This window comes from Oncorhynchus mykiss, chromosome 29 (genome assembly GCF_057628025.1).
Source record: "Oncorhynchus mykiss isolate SJ-2025 chromosome 29, ASM5762802v1, whole genome shotgun sequence".
Lineage (NCBI taxonomy): Eukaryota > Metazoa > Chordata > Actinopteri > Salmoniformes > Salmonidae > Oncorhynchus > Oncorhynchus mykiss.
Genome location: NC_143050.1, coordinates 39,519,493 through 39,538,971, shown reverse-complemented (window position 1 = coordinate 39,538,971; position 19,479 = coordinate 39,519,493). Strand labels below are relative to the sequence as shown.

Below are 19,479 nucleotides of genomic sequence, written 5' to 3'. Positions count from 1 at the left end.
TAACTTTTTCAATGTTTTACAATTTTAAATTGAATTCATTGAGGATGTTCCTCCCCTTCCTACTCTGAAGAGACCACTGAATTTAACATTTTGTTGACATTAATTTAAATACTTGGGCTCCATTTCTGAAATAAAACAGAAAAGGTACAAGTATGTAATCAACTTTTGTTATTCTTTTATTTGTAATCCATTCTCACAATTATGCTTTATCAATTCCAAAATCATATTTTCCCTAGCCAACATCCTTTAACCTAACGTGTTTCATCAGCTGACTACCACTGTAGACTAAAGACCACAATTTGAGTTGTTCCATTGATGTTTCACATTACTTTCCCCAGCTAGAAAACCAAATCATTTCTCTCCAACAGAAGGGGGAACTAACAAAGTCACTGAGAACCAAAACAAGAGAGGTTTTACGAGGAGTTCTGAAGGACACTCATGGGGGTGTCAACTGAAAGTTGACTAACAACTGGAACCTAAAAAACCCAACATGAGCACCCACAAAATTCTCAAGAGCCAAACAAGAAAAACCCACACCAAACGTAGACAGGAAGCAAACCAAGAATAATGGAAGATCAAATAAATTACTGTCTTTTTAGAATTGGGAGTGCCAACTAAAAGGTGTTAACCCTCCACATCTCTCTAGCCAACTGTAGCACTGGGCCAGATGCTCATAAATATCACCTGGGCCAGCACTGGTGAAACACCTCCTGACAAACAAGATGGACAAGCCAGCACAGGTGTAACACATACTGACTAACGAGGTGACACCAATCGGTGAACCCCACGTACTAACGTTCAACTGAAATATAAATGGAGAAAAAACAAAGACTGTAACACCTTCCCCCATAAGATAATAAATATCCTATATTTTTGTTGGAAAAGTTTGCTCACAATCATCAGAAAATAACTTCAATTTCAGAACATAATCCACTTAAATGTGTCACCTTCTCCAATGTAAACATGGTGTCTACTGGCTGTCAACAATTAAGACAAAACATACATTTTGTTTATATTTTATTTATCTTTCTATAGTTGCCTAAAGATTTTTTGAAAAACTCACATATGCTTCTATAAATGAGTCCAACCACAACAAAATACATTTCAAGGGGAAACTCCTTCAATATGCATAGTAACTTTCCTTTCCTGATTTTCCTCAGTCAAATTTGTTTGACTGGGGCAGAGTCCACAACGTCAATGTAATGCACTAGTACATTTGCCCGAGTTGGCACATCTGAGACTAAATCCTGACATTCTAAAAGCAGTGCAACAATGTCTCCTTCTTTCTCCGCAAACAAGTGTGCCAAAAAGACATCATGGTATTATACGTAGATTCTCTAAGGTTCTCAACCATCCAACCGGCAGAGGGTGTATTGGACTTTCCTCGTACTCTTGGGAAAGACTAGTCAACTGTGACAGCAGTGGCCACAGGCAGATCACTACCAGTTTCCACTGATTTTCGCCGCCCGATCATAGCGGGTGAACTATAGTTGACTGGCACACTATCAAAGCGCTAACACACTCCAACAGACATGCTTTTGTTTTTAAGGCGTTACCCTGCAACAACTTCTCTCAACAAGCTCAGAGGACCTTTGATATGATGTCCAAACACAAGCTCATTCAGACTAAAATAGGGGGCGCTATTAAAATGTTTGGATGAAAAACGTTCCCGTTTTAAACAAGATATTTTGTCACGAAAAGATGCTCGACTATGCATATAATTGACAGCTTTGGAAAGAAAACACTGACTTTTCCAAAACTGTAAAGATATTGTCTGTGAGTGCCACGGAACTGATGTTACAGGCGAAACCCAGATAAAAATCCAACCAGGAAGTGACGCATTTTTTGAAACCGCCTCATGCCAATGACTCTTTATATGGCTGTGAATGAGCTACGAATGAGCTTACGTTTTCCACGCATTCCCCAAGGTGTCTACAGCATTGTGAAGTCTTTTTACGCATCACCATTGAAGAATAGCCGTAAGGGAGCATATTTAGCAAGTGGTCACATGGTGTCTCCCGCAGAAAATCTTGTGTAAAATACTGAGGTAGCCATTTTTCCAATCGCTTCTTATGAGAAACCAATTGCCTCGACGGATATATTAATCGAATATATATGTTAAAAACACCTTCAGGATGGATCCTAAACAACGTTTGCTGTGTTTCTGTCGATATTATGGATTTAATTTTGAAAAAGAGTCGGCGTTGTAGTTGTAGCATTTTCCGGTCGATTTCTCAGCCAAGCATGATGAACAAACGGGAGCTATTTCGCCTACAAAAATACTATTTTTGGAAAAAAGTAACATTTGCTATCTAACTGGGAGTCTCCTGAGTGAAAGCATCCGAAGTTCTTCAAAGGTAAATGATTTAATTTGGTTGCTTTTCTTATTTTCGTGAAAATGTTGCCTGCTGCCAGCAGAGCCTAGCATAGCATTATGCCATGATAAACTTACACAAATGCTTGTCTAGCGTTGGCTATAATGCATATTTTGAAAAACTGAGATGACAGTGTTGTTAACAAAAGGCTAAGCTTGTGTTTGAATATATTTAATTCATTTCATTTACGATTTTCATGAATAGGAAAAGTTTCTAGGGGTATTTATGTCCGCTGCGTTATGCTAATTCGTTTGAGGCTATGATTACGATCCCGGATCCGGGATTGCTCGTCGCAAGAGTTACAGTGCCTTGCGAAAGTATTCGGCCCCCTTGAACTTTGCGACCTTTTGCCACATTTCAGGCTTCAAACATAAAGATATAAAACTGTATTTTTTTGTGAAGAATCAACAACAAGTGGGACACAATCATGAAGTGGAATGACATTTATTGGATATTTCAAACTTTTTTAACAAATCAAAAACTGAAAAATTGGGCGTGCAAAATTATTCAGCCCCTTTACTTTCAGTGCAGCAAACTCTCTCCAGAAGTTCAGTGAGGATCTCTGAATGATCCAATGTTGACCTAAATGACTAATGATGATAAATACAATCCACCTGTGTGTAATCAAGTCTCCGTATAAATGCACCTGCACTGTGATATTCTCAGAGGTCCGTTAAAAGTGCAGAGAGCATCATGAAGAACAAGGAACACACCAGGCAGGTCCGAGATACTGTTGTGAAGAAGTTTAAAGCCGGATTTGGATACAAAAAGATTTCCCAAGCTTTAAACATCCAAAGGAGCACTGTGCAAGCGATAATATTGAAATGGAAGGAGTATCAGACCACTGCAAATCTACCAAGACCTGGCCGTCCCTCTAAACTTTCAGCTCATACAAGGAGAAGACTGATCAGAGATGCAGCCAAGAGGCCCATGATCACTCTGGATGAACTGCAGAGATCTACAGCTGAGGTGGGAGACTCTGTCCATAGGACAACAATCAGTCGTATATTGCACAAATCTGGCCTTTATGGAAGAGTGGCAAGAAGAAAGCCATTTCTTAAAAAGATATCCATAAAAAGTGTCGTTTAAAGTTTTCCACAAACCACCTGGGAGACACACCAAACATGTGGAAGAAGGTGCTCTGGTCAGATGAAACCAAAATTGAACTTTTTGGCAACAATGCAAAACGTTATGCTTGGCGTAAAAGCAACACAGCTGAACACACCATCCCCACTGTCAAACATGGTGGTGGCAGCATCATGGTTTGGGCCTGCTTTTCTTCAGCAGGGACAGGGAAGATGGTTAAAATTGATGGGAAGATGGATGGAGCCAAATACAGGACCATTCTGGAAGAAAACCTGACGGAGTCTGCAAAAGACCTGAGACTGGGACGGAGATTTGTCTTCCAACAAGACAATGATCCAAAACATAAAGCAAAATCTACAATGGAATGGTTCAAAAATAAGCATATCCAGGTGTTAGAATGGCCAAGTCAAAGTCCAGACCTGAATCCAATCGAGAATCTGTGGAAAGAACTGAAAACTGCTGTTCACAAATGCTCTCCATCCAACCTCACTGAGCTCGAGCTGTTTTGCAAGGAGGAATGGGAAAAAAATTCAGTCTCTCGATGTGCAAAACTGATAGAGACATACCCCAAGCAACTTACAGCTGTAATCACAGCAAAAGGTGGCGCTACAAAGTATTAACTTAAGGGGGCTGAATAATTTTGCACGCCCAATTTTTCAGTTTTTGATTTGTTAAAAAAGTTTGAAATATCCAATAAATGTCGTTCCACTTCATGATTGTGTCCCACTTGTTGTTGATTCTTCACAAAAAAATACAGTTTTATATCTTTAAGTTTGAAGCCTGAAATGTGGCAAAAGGTCGCAAAGTTCAAGGGGGCCGAATACTTTCGCAAGGCACTGTAACAACCTCTCGCACTGGAAAGAGTACAAGATGGACGCCTTCATCCCAATCATTCTCAGACTCAAACCAGTAAGCTTCAACAGTCTAAAATCTCTCAAGAGCACCTTGAGATTGGGTGGAAGGCACTAGAGGGGCAATGGTTAACACCCAATTACTTCACCTGCGGAAGTCCAAACATTGAGCTGTGAATTTCTTCAGTGGAATGACCTCAGGGAAATGACTGGCATTGCACATGATGGTCAAGAGAAACTGGTTACCACGCTTAGCTTTGGGCAAAGGACCAACACAATCCACCAGAACCATGCTGAAAGGTTTGTCAAAAGCAGGAATAGGCTGCAAAGATGCAATCTATACAGCTTGGTCCGGTCTACACATTCGCTGGCAAACACGATAGAATTTACAGTAAGACATCTTGTTTCAGACCAGGCCAGAATAAGATATTCAAGAAATGGTCATACATGTTGACCCAAAGATGGCCTGCCATACTACCATCATGAGCCAACCTCAGTGTCTCTTGTCGAAGCATAACTGGAACGACAATTTGTCTTTGGACTCTGTAGAAAAGGATTGAAATATCTAAGCAGGAGGTGACTTCGGATTGCTTTTTGCATAGGGATAACTACTGGTTGCTTTGTTTGTGAAGGTAATTTTGTGTCTACACAAACTCCTCTGCAAGAACCACAGGTTTCTCAAGAGTGAGATACTTTTGCTCATAAATGTAGGTTGCAACCCTTTCGTGAAGGCAATTTTTGAACTGCTCAAGAAGTATGAGTGTCTTTAAATCCTTAAGGTCCTTGACCTCTTGAGAACCACACCACCGATCAAAAAGACGTGCTTGTTCCCTTGTGAACTCAACATGGCTTTGTGACTCTCTTTCGTAAGCCCGACGGATAGCAACTGTAACATTGTCATAATCTGAACTCTGGTCAAGAGAAAGTGGCGTACCCTTTGGAGGAGCAGGGACAAACTGTTTTGTGCCATTTTAGGGACGTGGAAATCTGCTCAAAGTGTAAACTATGCATCCACCTCCTTTTCATTGAAAGGCTGTACAAGCCGGCTGTTTCAACCAAGATCAAACTCTGTTGAGTGTGTAGGGTGGCCTGACTAGATTCTGAGTACTTCCAGATCTATCTCCCTTTGTCGTGGCTCCATCTCTTTTAACCAAATGGCATACGCACGATCTTCCTGTTCTTGTTCTAGTCTGGCTACTTGTTCATCTTGTCTTCCCTTGTGCTCCAACTCAAACTTCTGCTCCAATTTTGCCTTTAGTTTTACCTCTAGCTGTTGCACATCTATCGGGTGTACTCTACCACCCGTAGGAGCCTTTTTATCATCCTCCCTCTCTGGAAGGATTTCCTCCTCAACTGATCGATTTTTTGACAGCGTTTGGATTACCACATGCCACCGAGATGTCAAAATCCTTTGAAATGACGAGCAGATTCGCCTTTATACATTTATCTAGCATCTCCCATGTAGGTTTTTCCACAAATGCCTCCAACTGAAGTCCATGGCTTTTCATTTTTTTTATTAGCCTTTGTTTATGCAACTTTCAAAATGAATCCACAAACCTTATAACCCCTCAATGTGGATGTCATTAACAGAAACTCTACCCAAAAGTGTATTTAGAACACTCATATCTGGGCACAGCAGCGCTTCAGAGTAGGTGACTAAAGCGACTACCATACTCAACGGAAACAAGATCCCAAACAGGTGTGCTTTAGGAAGAGTTCTGAAAGACACTCATGGGAGTTTCCACTGAAGGTTGACTAGCAACAACAACTGGAACCTAAAAGACGCCGACTAAATTTGCCCAAGATAAGGCAAACAAAACAAAACTGGGAAGTCAGAGCACCACAGGAAAATGGTTAGAATCTCTATTTCCCAAATTTTACTCTTCAGATATTTTCAAATCTTATCGATTACAGGCACTTATTAATGTAGTATTACCTCAGTCATATTCTGACTGCCGCACACTCTTGGATGTCTGCACAAACCCTATCATAAATCATGAATCAGCGATATACAAATTGGCTTAATTGTTTATTTACTAACTAACCACATAATTACCTAAACACACACACACACACACAGGTTACTAACATGACACAAAGAAAAGTCTCTAGTGGAGAAAACTGATATGACGGTTTCGTGGACAAAGGATTGGGGACAGCTCAAGTGGACCCACGTACATACAGTTGATAACTACACTCATGGAAATGCTAATACTTTGAACATGCACATCCGCTCATTAAAAAATAATTTGCAATATACATATTTACGAGTATATGCCTTTGTTGTCCCTCTCTGTGATCGCCGGTCCGTCTGCTGGATAGTCAGTCAACAGAAAGTCTCTGGTTTGTAGCTTGTTATAATAGATACGTCAGTCGTACCAGTCGGTCGGTCGGTTGCGTTTACAAGACTAAAGTACTTAAACAGCTGCAGAATTAATAATTGGTCTTTAGTTTGTAGATTTCTTAACCATTTCAGTGTGGGGATGGTCCCCACATTCTCTGGTCTTGTCCTTCGGTAGAGTTGTAATTTAAACCATTTCGCAACATACTGCTCACACCTTAGTCTGCTTGGTCTATAGAGTTGTAGCCATTTCAGCGTGAGGACCCTATCCCTGCACACTAAATGTACATTTTGTCATGAGTCCTTTTATTACCTCTGTGGAAATGGGCATTCCATGCCGTTTGGGTATAATATCTGTGCGTGTATCTGTGCGGGGATGTGGCCACTGACTAAGGTACCATGAAAAACAATTCTCATTTAGAAGACTAAGATCACATTGTTATCATTCCAAAGGTATTCTTATGCTTAATCATTTTTTTGTACAACATTCAGATGCAAATCCCATAATTGAGAACTGTATACAAACAAAGATACAGTAATGTGTGTCTCCTGTCCTTCTTGAGGTCACCAATGAAACAAACTCGGCATGACTGTTCCTTTGAATCTATGGGGGCGCTATTTCATTATTGGATAAAAAAACGTGCCCATTTTAAGAGCAATATTTTGTCACGAAAAGATGCTCGACTATGCATATAATTGACAGCTTTGGAAAGAAAACAGTCTAACGTTTCCAAAACTGCAAAGATATTATCTGTGAGTGCCACAGAACTCATGCTACAGGCGAAACCAAGATGAAACTTCAAACAGGAAATGAGCAGACTTTCTGAAGCTCTGTTTTCCAATGTCTCCTTATATGGCTGTGAATGCACCAGGAACGAGCTTGCGCTTTCTGTCGTTTCTTCAAGATGTCTGCAGCATTGTGACGTATTTGTAGGCATATCATTGGAAGATTGGCCATACGAGACATTTTCCAGGGGTCCGCCCGGTGTCCTTTGTCTAAATTGGTGCGTAATCTTCAGTTGTGGGCATTTTATCCTGGGATTCAGGACAGAAAGCACACTTCCACGAACGATATATCATCGAAGAGATATGTGAAAAACACCTTGAGGATTGGTTCTAAACAACGTTTGCCATGTTTCAGTCGATATTATGGAGTTAATTTGGAAAAAAGTTTGGCGTTTTGATGACTGGATTTTCGGGTTTTTTTTGGTAGCCAAACGTGACGCACCAAACGGAGCGATTTCTCCTAAACAAATAATCTTTCAGGAAAAACTGAACATTTGCTATGTAACAGAGTCTCCTCATTGAAAACATCTGAAGTTCTTCAAAGGTAAATGATTTTATTTGAATGCTTTTCTGGTTTTTGTGAAAATGTTGCCTGCTGAATGCTAACGCTAATGCTAAAGCTAAATGTTATGCTAGCTAGCTACTGTTACACAAATGATTGTTTTCCTATGGTTGAGAAGCATATTTTGAAAATCTGAGATGACAGTGTTGTTAACAAAAGGCTAAGCTTGAGAGCTAGCATATTTATTTCATTTGCGATTTTCATGAATAGTTAGCGTTGCGTTATGGTAATGAGCTTGAGGCTGTATTCACGATCCCGGATCCGGGATGGCTAAGTGCAAGTGTCCACGGCCCACTCCAACCGTTTGGAAAACAGAAATACTGGTCAATTATTGAACATTTTGATGTCAAAGTTTGTCCAAGTGTCTCTGTGTTCCACAGTCACATTCCAATCTCAATACTACAGAGCCCAGAAGCAGAGTATTTTACGATCGTCATAAAGCGGCCTACTCCACCTCTGTGGGAGACAGAAGGCAACTGTGTTACTGGGCCAGCCACTCTTAAATAGCACCTGGGCCAGCACAGGTGAAACACCTTCCCACAAAAAAAAGACGGCAACCAGCACAGGTGAAACACATACTGACTAACGAGCTGACACCAATCGGTGCATCCTACGTGCTAACGAGCTCTACATTTTAAAGACCAACCTCAAAACATAAATGGAAAAACCAAAGCCTGTAACACTGAATATACTGTATAGTTGGTAATACTTGAAGTTTATACAAATGGAACCATGTTCTGGAAGGAGAACGATAATTGATCCACCCACGTAACATTCAGCCCCTAGATGGTGTCAAAAAATAAACCTAGGTAAACCTGTCTATCGCCATAGTTTACGATAACCGATTACATCTACAACATCGCTTCACTCATACCACGGTCTCTGCATACAATAGAGCTGATTTCACTCACAAACCATTCCATCTGATCACCCACACCATCTGTTGCTTACATGACTATATCCACCACCCTGACCAGCCTAAAACCTACCAAAGCCATATTACTCCCCGCATTTGATGATTACGAAATATCTTCTTCGCTTGGCGGCGAGGCAGGCATAAAATGCAAATGAATTACTTAAAAATCATACAATTTTCTGGATGTTTGTTTTAGATTCCGTCTCTCACAGTTGAAGTGTACCTATGATAAAAATTACAGACCTCTACATGCTTAGTAAGTAGGAAAACCTGCAAAATCAGCAGTGTATCAAATACTTGTTCTCCCCACTGTATGTAATATAGTGTATGCTCATAACTCACTATCACTTTTTTTTATTCGCCACTATTGTATCAAATACACGAGACTTAACACCTCAGGTTTCTCACCCTGTCTCACACACGCAGCACCTCATACAGTCTAATACCTAAGCCCTTTTCAGATGATAATAAATGTATCTTACAGTACATGTCAAAAGTTTGTCGTTGTTACTGTAGCACACTGTATGTATGTATGTATGTATGCAAATACACTACCAGTCAAAAGTTTTAGAATAATTACTCATTCAAGAGATTTTCTTTATTTTTACTATTTCATAAATTGTAGAATAATAGTGAAAACATCAAAACTATGAAATACAAAATATGGAAATCATGTAGTAATAAAAAAAGTGTTAAACAAATCGAAATATATTTTATATTTGAGATTCTTCAAATAGCCACCCTTTGCCTTGACAGTTTTGCACACTCTTGGCATTCTCTCAACTAGCTTTACCTGGAATGCTTTTCCAACCGTCTGAAGGAGTTCCCACACAAGCTGAGCACTTGCTGGCTGCTTTTCCTTCACTCTGTTGTCCGACTCATCCCAGACGATCTCAATTTGTTTGAGGTCGGGGGAATGTAGAGGCCAGGTCATCTGATGCAGCACTCCATCACTTCCCTTATTGGTAAAATTGCCCTTACACAGCCTGGAGGTGTGTTGAGTCATTGTCCTGTTGGAAAACAAATGATAGTCCCACTAAGCCCAAACCAGATGGGATGGCGTATTTTTGCGGAATGCTGTGGTAACCATGCCGATTAAGTGTGCCTTGAATTCTTAAGAAATCACAGATAGTGTCACCAGCAAAGCACCCCCACACCATAACACCTCCTCCTCCATGCTTTATGGTGGGAAAAACACATGCGGGGATCATCCACAACGCGTCTCACAAAGACACGGCGGTTGGAACCATAAATCTTGAATTTGGACTCCAGACCAAAAATATAACCCTGAGGGGTTCTATTTCCTCTTCTCTGCCATAACAAATGAATTCAGACGCTAGCCTCGTTACAGAAGAAAATGGCACCATTTTAATTCAGCAGGCTACCTCCTTGAAATAACTTCTAAGGCTATTCATATTAATATTGGGCTGGATGCTGATAGGGAAAACTTGCTGAATGATCAGAGAAATGAAAGTCAAATATTTTCTTTTAAGCTATTTACAGAAAAATAAGTCCTTAATGCTTTGCTAGCAATAGACAACGAGAAATCCACAGGGGCCGACCAATTGGATCCCAGTCTGATTAACTGTGCAGTGGCCATGAATGTTTGTTCAAGAACCCATATTTTCTATTTAACATTGTTATCAGGAAATATTTCAAAAGTATGGAAATCAGCTCGTGCTGCCACACCATAACAGAGGGATAGTAGTGATCTTAATAGTTATTGCCCCATTTTAAGGCTTGTTTCCCTAGCTAAGATTCTTGAATCCTTGGTAAATGTACAAATTTGCCATTTTCTATCTGTGAAATGTATTTTGAATGTAAACCAATCAGGGTTTTGGCCTGGGCATAGCAAAATTACAGCTACCACTTTAGTTTTGAAGGATCTTGTCAATGCTTTAGACCCTAAAATGAAATGTGCTTCTTTCTTTGTGGACCTGTCAAAAGCTTTTGATACTGTTGATCATGCTATTTTATTGAATGGGTTGTCCTCAAATGGCCTGATCTCTGAAACCTGTTCATGGTTTCATGATTAACTTAGTGACAGAACTCAGCCCATTGTGATTGATGGGGTTAAGTCTGAATTACTTGATGTACAGTTCCAGTCAAACGTTTGGACACAACGTTTGACAGGTGAAATCTGTCCTTTGGTCTGATGAGTGCAAATTTGAGATTGAGACGCAGAGTAGGTGAATGGATGATCTCCGCATGTGTGGTTCCCACCATGATGCATGGAGGAGGAGGTGTGATGGTGTGGGGGTGCTTTGCTGGTGTCACTGTCTGTGATTTATTTAGAATTCAAGGCACAGTTAACCAGTATGGCTATATGCCATCCCATCTGGTTTGTGCTTAGTGGGACTATGATTTTGTTTTTCAACAATGACTCAACAACACCTCCAGGCTGTGTAAGGTCTATTTGACCAGGGAGAGTGATGGAGTGCTGCTTCAGATGACCTGGCCCCCACAATCCCAAAAATAGTACAACTAAAGAAAAACACTTGATTGAGTAGGTGTGTCCAAACTTTTGACTGGTACTGTAGATAAAGGTGTACCACAGGGGTTGATTTTGGGACCTATTGTCTTCACTATTTATATAAACACCATTGTTCAATCTGTTAAAAATTGCAAACCTCATCTAAAATCGGGAAAAAACGAAACGTCCCTTTTTCAGTGCCCTGTCTTTCAAAGATAATTCATAAAAATCAAAATAACTTCACAGATCTTCATTGTAAAGATTTTAAACACTGTTATCCCATGCTTGTTTAATGAACCATAAACAATTCATGAACATGCACCTGTGGAACGGTCGTTAAGACACTAACAGCTTACAGACGGTAGGCAATTAAGGTCACAGTTATGAAAACTTAGGACACTAAAGAGGCCTTTCTACTGACTGAAAAACACCAAAAGAAAGATGCCCAGGGTCCCTGCTCATCTGCGTGAGACGCCTAATACAGCGTTACAGCGAGACAGGGCAGACAGCTGATCGTCCTGGTGATATTGTTTGTCAAGTTGCAGCTGCTACTCTACTACTCTTAACTTGGATGCCATCTACCATAGTGCCCTTCGTTTTGTTACAGGTGACAGTTTTTCTGCGAAAATGTATATCGGAATGAAACATTACTTTGCAAAGCAGCGTAATGTGACTTGTAGGTAGGGTTGCAAAATCAAATCAAATCAAAGTTTATTGGTCATGTGCACCGAATACAACAGGTGTAGAGCTTACAGTGAAATGCTTACTTACAGGCTCTAACCAATAGTGCAAAAAAGGTATTAGGTGAACAATAGGTAAGTAAAGAAATAAAAGCAACAGTAAAAAGACAGTGAAAAACAGTAGCGAGGCTATAAAAGTAGCGAAGCTACAGGTTAGTCAAGCTGATTGAGGTAATATGTACATGTAGATATGGTTAAAGTGACTATGCATATATGATGAACAGAGAGTAGCAGTAGCGTAAAAGAGGTGTTGGTGGGTGGTGGGTGGCAGGACACAATGCAGATAGCCCGGTTAGCCAATGTGCGGGAGTACTGGTTGGTTGGGCCAATTGGGGTAGTATGTACATGAATGTATAGTTAAAGTGACTATGCATATATGATAAACAGAGAGTAGCTGCAGCGTAAAAGAGGGGTTGGGGGTGGCACACAATGCAGATAGTCCGGGTAGCCATTTGATTACCTGTTCAGGAGTCTTATGGCTTGGGGGTAAAAACTGTTGAGAAGCCTTTTTGTCCTAGACTTGGCACTCCGGTACCGCTTGCCATGCGGCAGTAGAGAGAACAGTCTAAGACTGTGGTGGCTGGGGTCTTTGACAATTTTTAGGGCCTTCCTCTGACACTGCCTGGGGTAGAGGTCCTGGATGGCAGGCAGCTTAGCCCCAGTGATGTGCTGGGCCGCATACACTTCCGTCTGTAGTGCCTTGCGGACAGAGGCCGAGCAATTGCCGTACCAGGCAGTGATGCAACCAGTGGTGCAGCTGTAGAACCTTTTGAGGATCTCAGGACCTATGTCAAATCTATTCGTTTCCTGAGGGGGAATAGGCTTTGTCGTGCCCTTTTCACGACTGTCTTGGTGTTTTTGGACCATTCTAGTTTGTTGGTGATGTATACACCAAGGAACTTGAACCTCTCTACCTGCTTCACTACAGCCCTGTCAATGAGAATTATAGGCTGTCTCATTGTTGTCAGTCATCAGGCCTACCACTGTTGTGTTGTCTGCAAATTTAATGATGGTGTTGGAGTCATGCCTGGCCATGCAGTCGTTGGTGAACAGGGAGTACAGGAGGGGACTGAGCACGCACCCCTGGGGCGCTCCAGTGTTGAGGATCAGCGTGGCAGATGTGTTGCTACCTACCCTCACTACCTGGGGGCAGCCCGTCAGGAAGTCCAGGATCCATTTGCAGAGGGAGGTGTTTGAGGGTACTATGGTGTTGGACGTTGAGCTGCAGTCAATGAATAGCATTCTCACAGAAGTGTTCCTTTTGTCCAGGTGGGAAAGGGCAGTGTGGAGTGCAATAGAGATTGCATTATCGGTGGATCTGTTTGGGCGGTATGCAAATTGGAGTGGGTCTAGGGTTTCTGGGATAATGGTGTTAATGTGAGCCATTACCAGCCTTTCAGAGCACTTCATGGCTACGGACATGAGTGCTACGGGTCTGTAGTCATTTAGGCAGGTTGTCTTTGTGTTCTTGTTTTCGAGTAGCTGTGCGTTTTGTTGCCAACCTGTTTTGCTACCTGACAAATTTACGGGTTTTACTTTTTAATTACCGTTTATATATTATTACTATTTATTATTATTTTTTTCTCAACTTTTTCACTCCGGACGCTTTATCTGGACACGATTCGTCAGGACCTCCAACAGCCGAAGCTAAGTAGTAACATTCCCACATATGCTCTCTCTAATTCTTTCTTTCTTTCTCTCTCTCGGAGGACCTGAGCCCTAGGACCATGCCCCAGGAATACCTGACATGATGACTCCTTGCTGTCCCCAGTCCACCTGACTGTGCTGCTGCTCCAGTTTCAGCTGTTCTGCCTTATTATTATTCGACCATGCTGGTCATTTATGAACATTTGAACATCTTGGCCATGTTCTGTTATAATCTCCACCCGGCACAGCCAGAAGAGGACTGGCCACCCCACATAGCCTGGTTCCTCTCTAGGTTTCTTCCTAGGTTTTGGCCTTTCTAGGGAGTTTTTCCTAGCCACCGTGCTTCTACACCTGCATTGCTTGCTGTTGGGGTTTTAGGCTGGGTTTCTGTACAGCACTTTGAGATATCAGCTGATGTTCGAAGGGCTATATAAATAAATTTGATTTGATTTGGTCTGCTTGAAACATGTTGGTATTACCGACAATCAGGGACATGTTGAAAATGTCAGTGAAGACACCTGCCAGTTGGTCAGCATAAACTCTGCTAACTTTTGCAAGTTTTCCAAAAATCCTGGTTGGAGGTTTCCTAGAAATGGAAGCAGGAAATCCGTAATCATTCAATCGGGATTTTTTCAACCCTACTTGCAGGACAATTATGCATGTAGCTTAAAGGATTTAAGAGATACGTGTTTGTAGCACTTTGGGAACAATTGTAAACCTTTTTTTTCTTAAAGTACAGTATAACACAATGGTCTGAAACTCACGGTTTACAGGCCACAGCAGGCCTGCAAGTCACATCCTCCTAGATCTATCCACTGCCTTCGAACACCGTCAACCATCAAATCCCTCCTCTCCACCCTCTCAGGCCCTGCACACTCTTGGATTGCATCCTACCTGGCAGACTGCTGCTACCAGGTGATGAGGTTAGGATCTGTGTCTGCACCACATACTCTCAGTACTGGTGTCCCCTGGGCCTCGATTCTAGGCCTTCTCCTCTTCTCTATATACACCAAGTCACTCGGCTGCACCATATCTTCACATCTCCTGTCATTGCTATGCGGATAACACTCAACTACTTTTCTCCTTCCTCCTTCTGACACCCAGGTGGCAACACACATCTCTGTGTGTCTGGCACATATCTCAGCTTGGATGTCGGCTCACCACCTCAAGATTTTTGTGAACTAACACTCACACCTGACTATTTTCCCTCTTACTAGCTCTGACTTTGCTGATAGCTACTTTATTGAGGAAACATGTACTTACTATAAATGTGATGTGTGGTTGGCCCAGCTAGTTATCCTAAGATGAATGCGTTAACTGTAAGTCACTCTGGATGAGAGTGTCTGCTAAATGACTAAAATGTAAATTTAAAGAATCCATATCTGATACTATTTAGACCATTTTTGTGGGTGTGTGTACCATAGCTACAAAGTAAGTAAAATGTCAGTTTTGTAGCTGGCTTTGTAGTGATGGTTCAATAGTAGAACAATGTCCTGATGGAGGTTGTTTCAGACCGAATTTTTGGTAAAGAAGATCTATTAATTTATTGGATATATCAAGATTACCAGTGTGTTGGAGTTTCTTATCTTTAATAGTATATGAACAACAGTTTCCAAAAGGGTAGTTCAGTGTTTAAACAGTGACAGTGACTTCTGCCTAATGAATACGCACTATGTAGATCAGAGAAAGAGAGATACAGACAGAAACATACAGTGACAGGGAGGACAGGAGATTCACACAGCAAATTGGCCAGTGTTGCCTAGTGTCGATTTTTCAGTGCAACATTGTTGATATATTGTTTATTCAGGTGTTAAATTAACTCTGTAAGTATTAAATGAACACGCATTGGTGTAAAATAACCCCTGTGTTGGTGTTAATGAACGGTGTTAAACCAAAACCATGACCATCCTTATATATTTCCCAGCATGCTCTAAAGCAGGTTGATTTTTAGAATTGTTTGTTTCAATGTCTATGTTTTTCCATGTACATTGGTTGATTAATTAATCTTATGCTACTCAAATATAAAAACATTTTTCTAAAGTAATCCAATCTGTTACTTGAACCTTTTGTTACTGAAATGTTTTTTACAATTTAAATGGTTTAGATAATATCATATCTTAGTTCTCAACCCAGCAGTCATTTTGAATGCAGGTTAATAAAATATTAAATACCTCCACTCTGTCTGGATTTTCAACAAGCATGATTTAACTTGCAGGCCTGAGGCCTGATGTTGCCTGTAAATTGTTAGGATAGAAAATAAATGAATGCAACAATCATGTCTCTGTCACTAACAAATAAAGTAATGGGTGGTACTGCTAAAATTCACTTGAAATGGAAGGCACTCAGGGAAATATGCAAATAATAAATATGCAAATAATGCTTTACATTAAGCAGTGTGTTGAATTAATACTGAAATGTGCAGACCCGTATAGACAGTGGACCAGTGTTTAACTTAACACTATCAGTACAGGCCTCAACACTGAGAGACATGGAGAGAGAGAGAAAAAGAGGGAGAGAGAGAGGGTGAGAGAGAGAGAAGGAGAGCACGAGAGCGAGAAAGACACACACGGACATAGAGATGAGAACGATGCTGTTTTAATGAGTCTCTACAGGTTGAGGCGTGTGTCTGGGTTAATCTGATTTTCAATATCAGAGAACCCAGGTACGTCTGCTGGATAGGTCTTCCTGTGTTTACTTTGAAATGAGTGTGGAGGGAGAGTGTGCTTTGTCACTAGTTCCTTTTCATTTAAAACCCAACCACATCTCGTTGGATTTCTACTTTCAGTTTCATTCCAATCGAACAGCATCGGCTGAGTTATTCATTTTTAGATCTACGGCCCCATCGTCCTTATGTGATCTGAGAGAAAGCATGGAGGAAAATGTTGAGTCATTATGAATCACCAACTGCCACTCACACTGTGATAGATCATTACTCATGTTTTCGTAAGTTCTTAGCAGCCAAATGCCATTGCATTTACCCAGTATTGCCAAGTATCCAGCATAGAATGGATGTGCCACATACACTGACCATATCTACTTACACCAATCTGTTCACTGCAGGGTTCTTCACGTTGTGTGTCATACACAACAGGTTTTTACTGGTTGCTCTGTGGCACTATGTGCTCATTGGTCACAGTCCCCTGGGAGTACTGGCATAGTTTATACACGGACAAATCTCCTGTGTGCACAGATGGCATGCATTTTGTCACCACAGCTTGTGTTGTGAGCATGGACGTGTGCGTGCGATCTCACACACACACAGACACACACACACACACACACACACACACACACACACACACACACACACACAACTTGACCCTTGGTAGAGTGCCAACTGTATTGTCACAGCAGAGCGTGGGTTTAATACAAGCCTGTTGTCTACACATGTGACTATTTGAGTGTGATGTGTACTATATACATGAATATGCACAGCTATGGTCACTCGGTCACATGTATGTACACAACACATGCAAGCACCCACGCAGGGGCACACGCCAGACGCACTCATGCACACACATGCAAACATACACACACAAACATGTACACACACAATCTATATGCAAAATAGAATATGCAGGAATGGGTGAGACACCAACACACAAACACAGTTTGCTATCTGCCTCAGATCTAGACATCGCCCCAGGGCTTTCTGGGATTTAGTGTATAAAACAGACTTTTTGAGAAATGGTCTTTATAAATAACGCATATCATTGTTATTCATGGGATAGTTTGTATATGCTAGTAACGCAGTGAAAAGAGCTGGTGGTGCAATACAAATGGTGGTGCAATCATCTTTTTTATTTGCCATAAACTAAATGTATTGGTCAACAAAGGGAAAGTAACATGAAATGGGATCTAAGCTAAAAAGTGTCACCTTGGTGGTCATGTCTGCATGTGTGTGTGTGAGCGTGTGTGTCCTCTCCATGGCAATCAAGATGTTGTTTTGTCTGAGACTATTCTGTCTGTTGCTGTGTCTGGGAAAATGTTCATTGGGAGGTAGACATATTGTTTGGTTTGTGTAGCGGTTGTTTTTTTTGGGGGGTGTAGCAGGTGTTTTTTTTGGGGGGTGTAGCGGTTGTTTTTTTGGGGGGTGTAGCAGGTGTTTTTTTTGGGGGGTGTAGCGGTTGTTTTTTTGGGGGGTGTAGCAGGTGTTTGAAGCGCTGACAAGGACACATTCTAAATGGAATCAGTGCAGAGATAATACCAACAGGGACACCCGAGTTCTCCTAACTTTCCCTTTTCATTGCGCATAATTAAAATGAATAGCTTTTTATGGCTGTTGTTTTTCCTCCCAGTTTTCTAGCTATACGGCTCTATTGATTTATCATAGGCTGGTATTCCAATCTACGCTGGGGTGGTAATAGTTTTAGCTTTGCAAGATCCCCACTGAGCACAAATGTAGATGTGGAACTATTGTTATTTTTGCTTCGTTCTGCTGCTCTCAAATTTATGAATTTAGCATAGACACCGGAACAAAACAGAGAAGTGGTTCACAGCATGTGTGTGTCATCCTGTACTACCAGTGAATGACTCCTCTTATGGAAAATCACATGTTTTCACGTGACATTTCCATGTGTTTTTTATTTATTTATTTTATTTCACCTTTATTTAACCAGGTAGGCTAGTTGAGAACAAGTTCTCATTTGCAACTGCGACCTGGCCAAGATAAAGCATAGCAATGTGAACAGACAACACAGAGTTACACATGGAGTAAACAATTAACAAGTCAATAACACAGTAGAAAAAAAAGAGAGTCTATATACATTGTGTGCAAAAGGCATGAGGAGGTAGGCGAATAATTACAATTGTGTGTTTTGTACATGTGAAATCATATGAAATCATGTGTCTTTGGAACAATTCACGTGATGCCATTTTACATGAAGTTTCACATGATCACATAACCTTCAACAAATTATCACACGAGATTACACAGATGATGCCCTGCAAACAAAAATAGTTCACGGCATTCTGATCTTCCTGCTGTGCCACTACACTTTCCTAACACTTTGGACTTCAAAGTAAATCTCAGCTTTCTTAACAACAAACTCAAGAAAAACAATAATATCTTTCATAGTGATTCAGGAGTATCATTAAAACAGAAAAATATGCCCCGCCAACATTAGACTAGAAAACACTCAAATTGATAAAATAAGTAAATTAAATCAATGATCATAAAATAGTCTGAGAAATTGAGAGCAAAAAATTGCCATCTGCACTGCTAGCTGCAGAGATGTAATTAAAGGTGTCAAGCCCTGGCCATAGAGAGGCTTTTTATTCTCTATTTTGGTTAGGCCATGGTGTGACTAGGGTGGGCGTTCTATGTTCTTTTTTCTATGTTTTTGTATTTCTTTGTTTTTGGCCTGGTATGGTTCTCAATCAGAGACAGCTGTCTGTCGGGACTGTTTCGTTTTCATTCTCTTTGTTGTTTTGTGTTCAGTTTAAATAAAGATAACATGAACACTTACCACGCTGCGCTTTGGTCCAAACCTTCCTCAGATGAACATCGTTACAAAAGGTAATGAATGTTTCGGGGAATGCTACAGACTTTGTGGTGCAGCAGAAAGATCAGCGTACCTCATACAGAGGTTGTGAGTTAAAATTCCAGGTGTGGTTCTAGTTTAGCTCAACAGCGATAACACATGGAATTGCACATTTGATCACATTAAGTGTTCCAAAAACTCGTGTGTGAAATGTCATGT

The 19,479-nt window shown here is 40.9% G+C and overlaps 1 long non-coding RNA gene across 1 annotated transcript in view; it reads left to right on the top strand.

Annotated features, from left to right (window-relative positions):
* The first annotated feature begins 7,671 nt into the window (after positions 1–7,671).
* Positions 7,672–19,479, top strand: part of LOC149970446 (uncharacterized) — an 89,640-nt gene continuing 77,832 nt past the window's right edge. The window contains exon 1 of the long non-coding RNA XR_016493380.1: positions 7,672–7,983. This is a non-coding gene — a long non-coding RNA (uncharacterized LOC149970446). The remainder of the gene's footprint in view (positions 7,984–19,479) is intronic.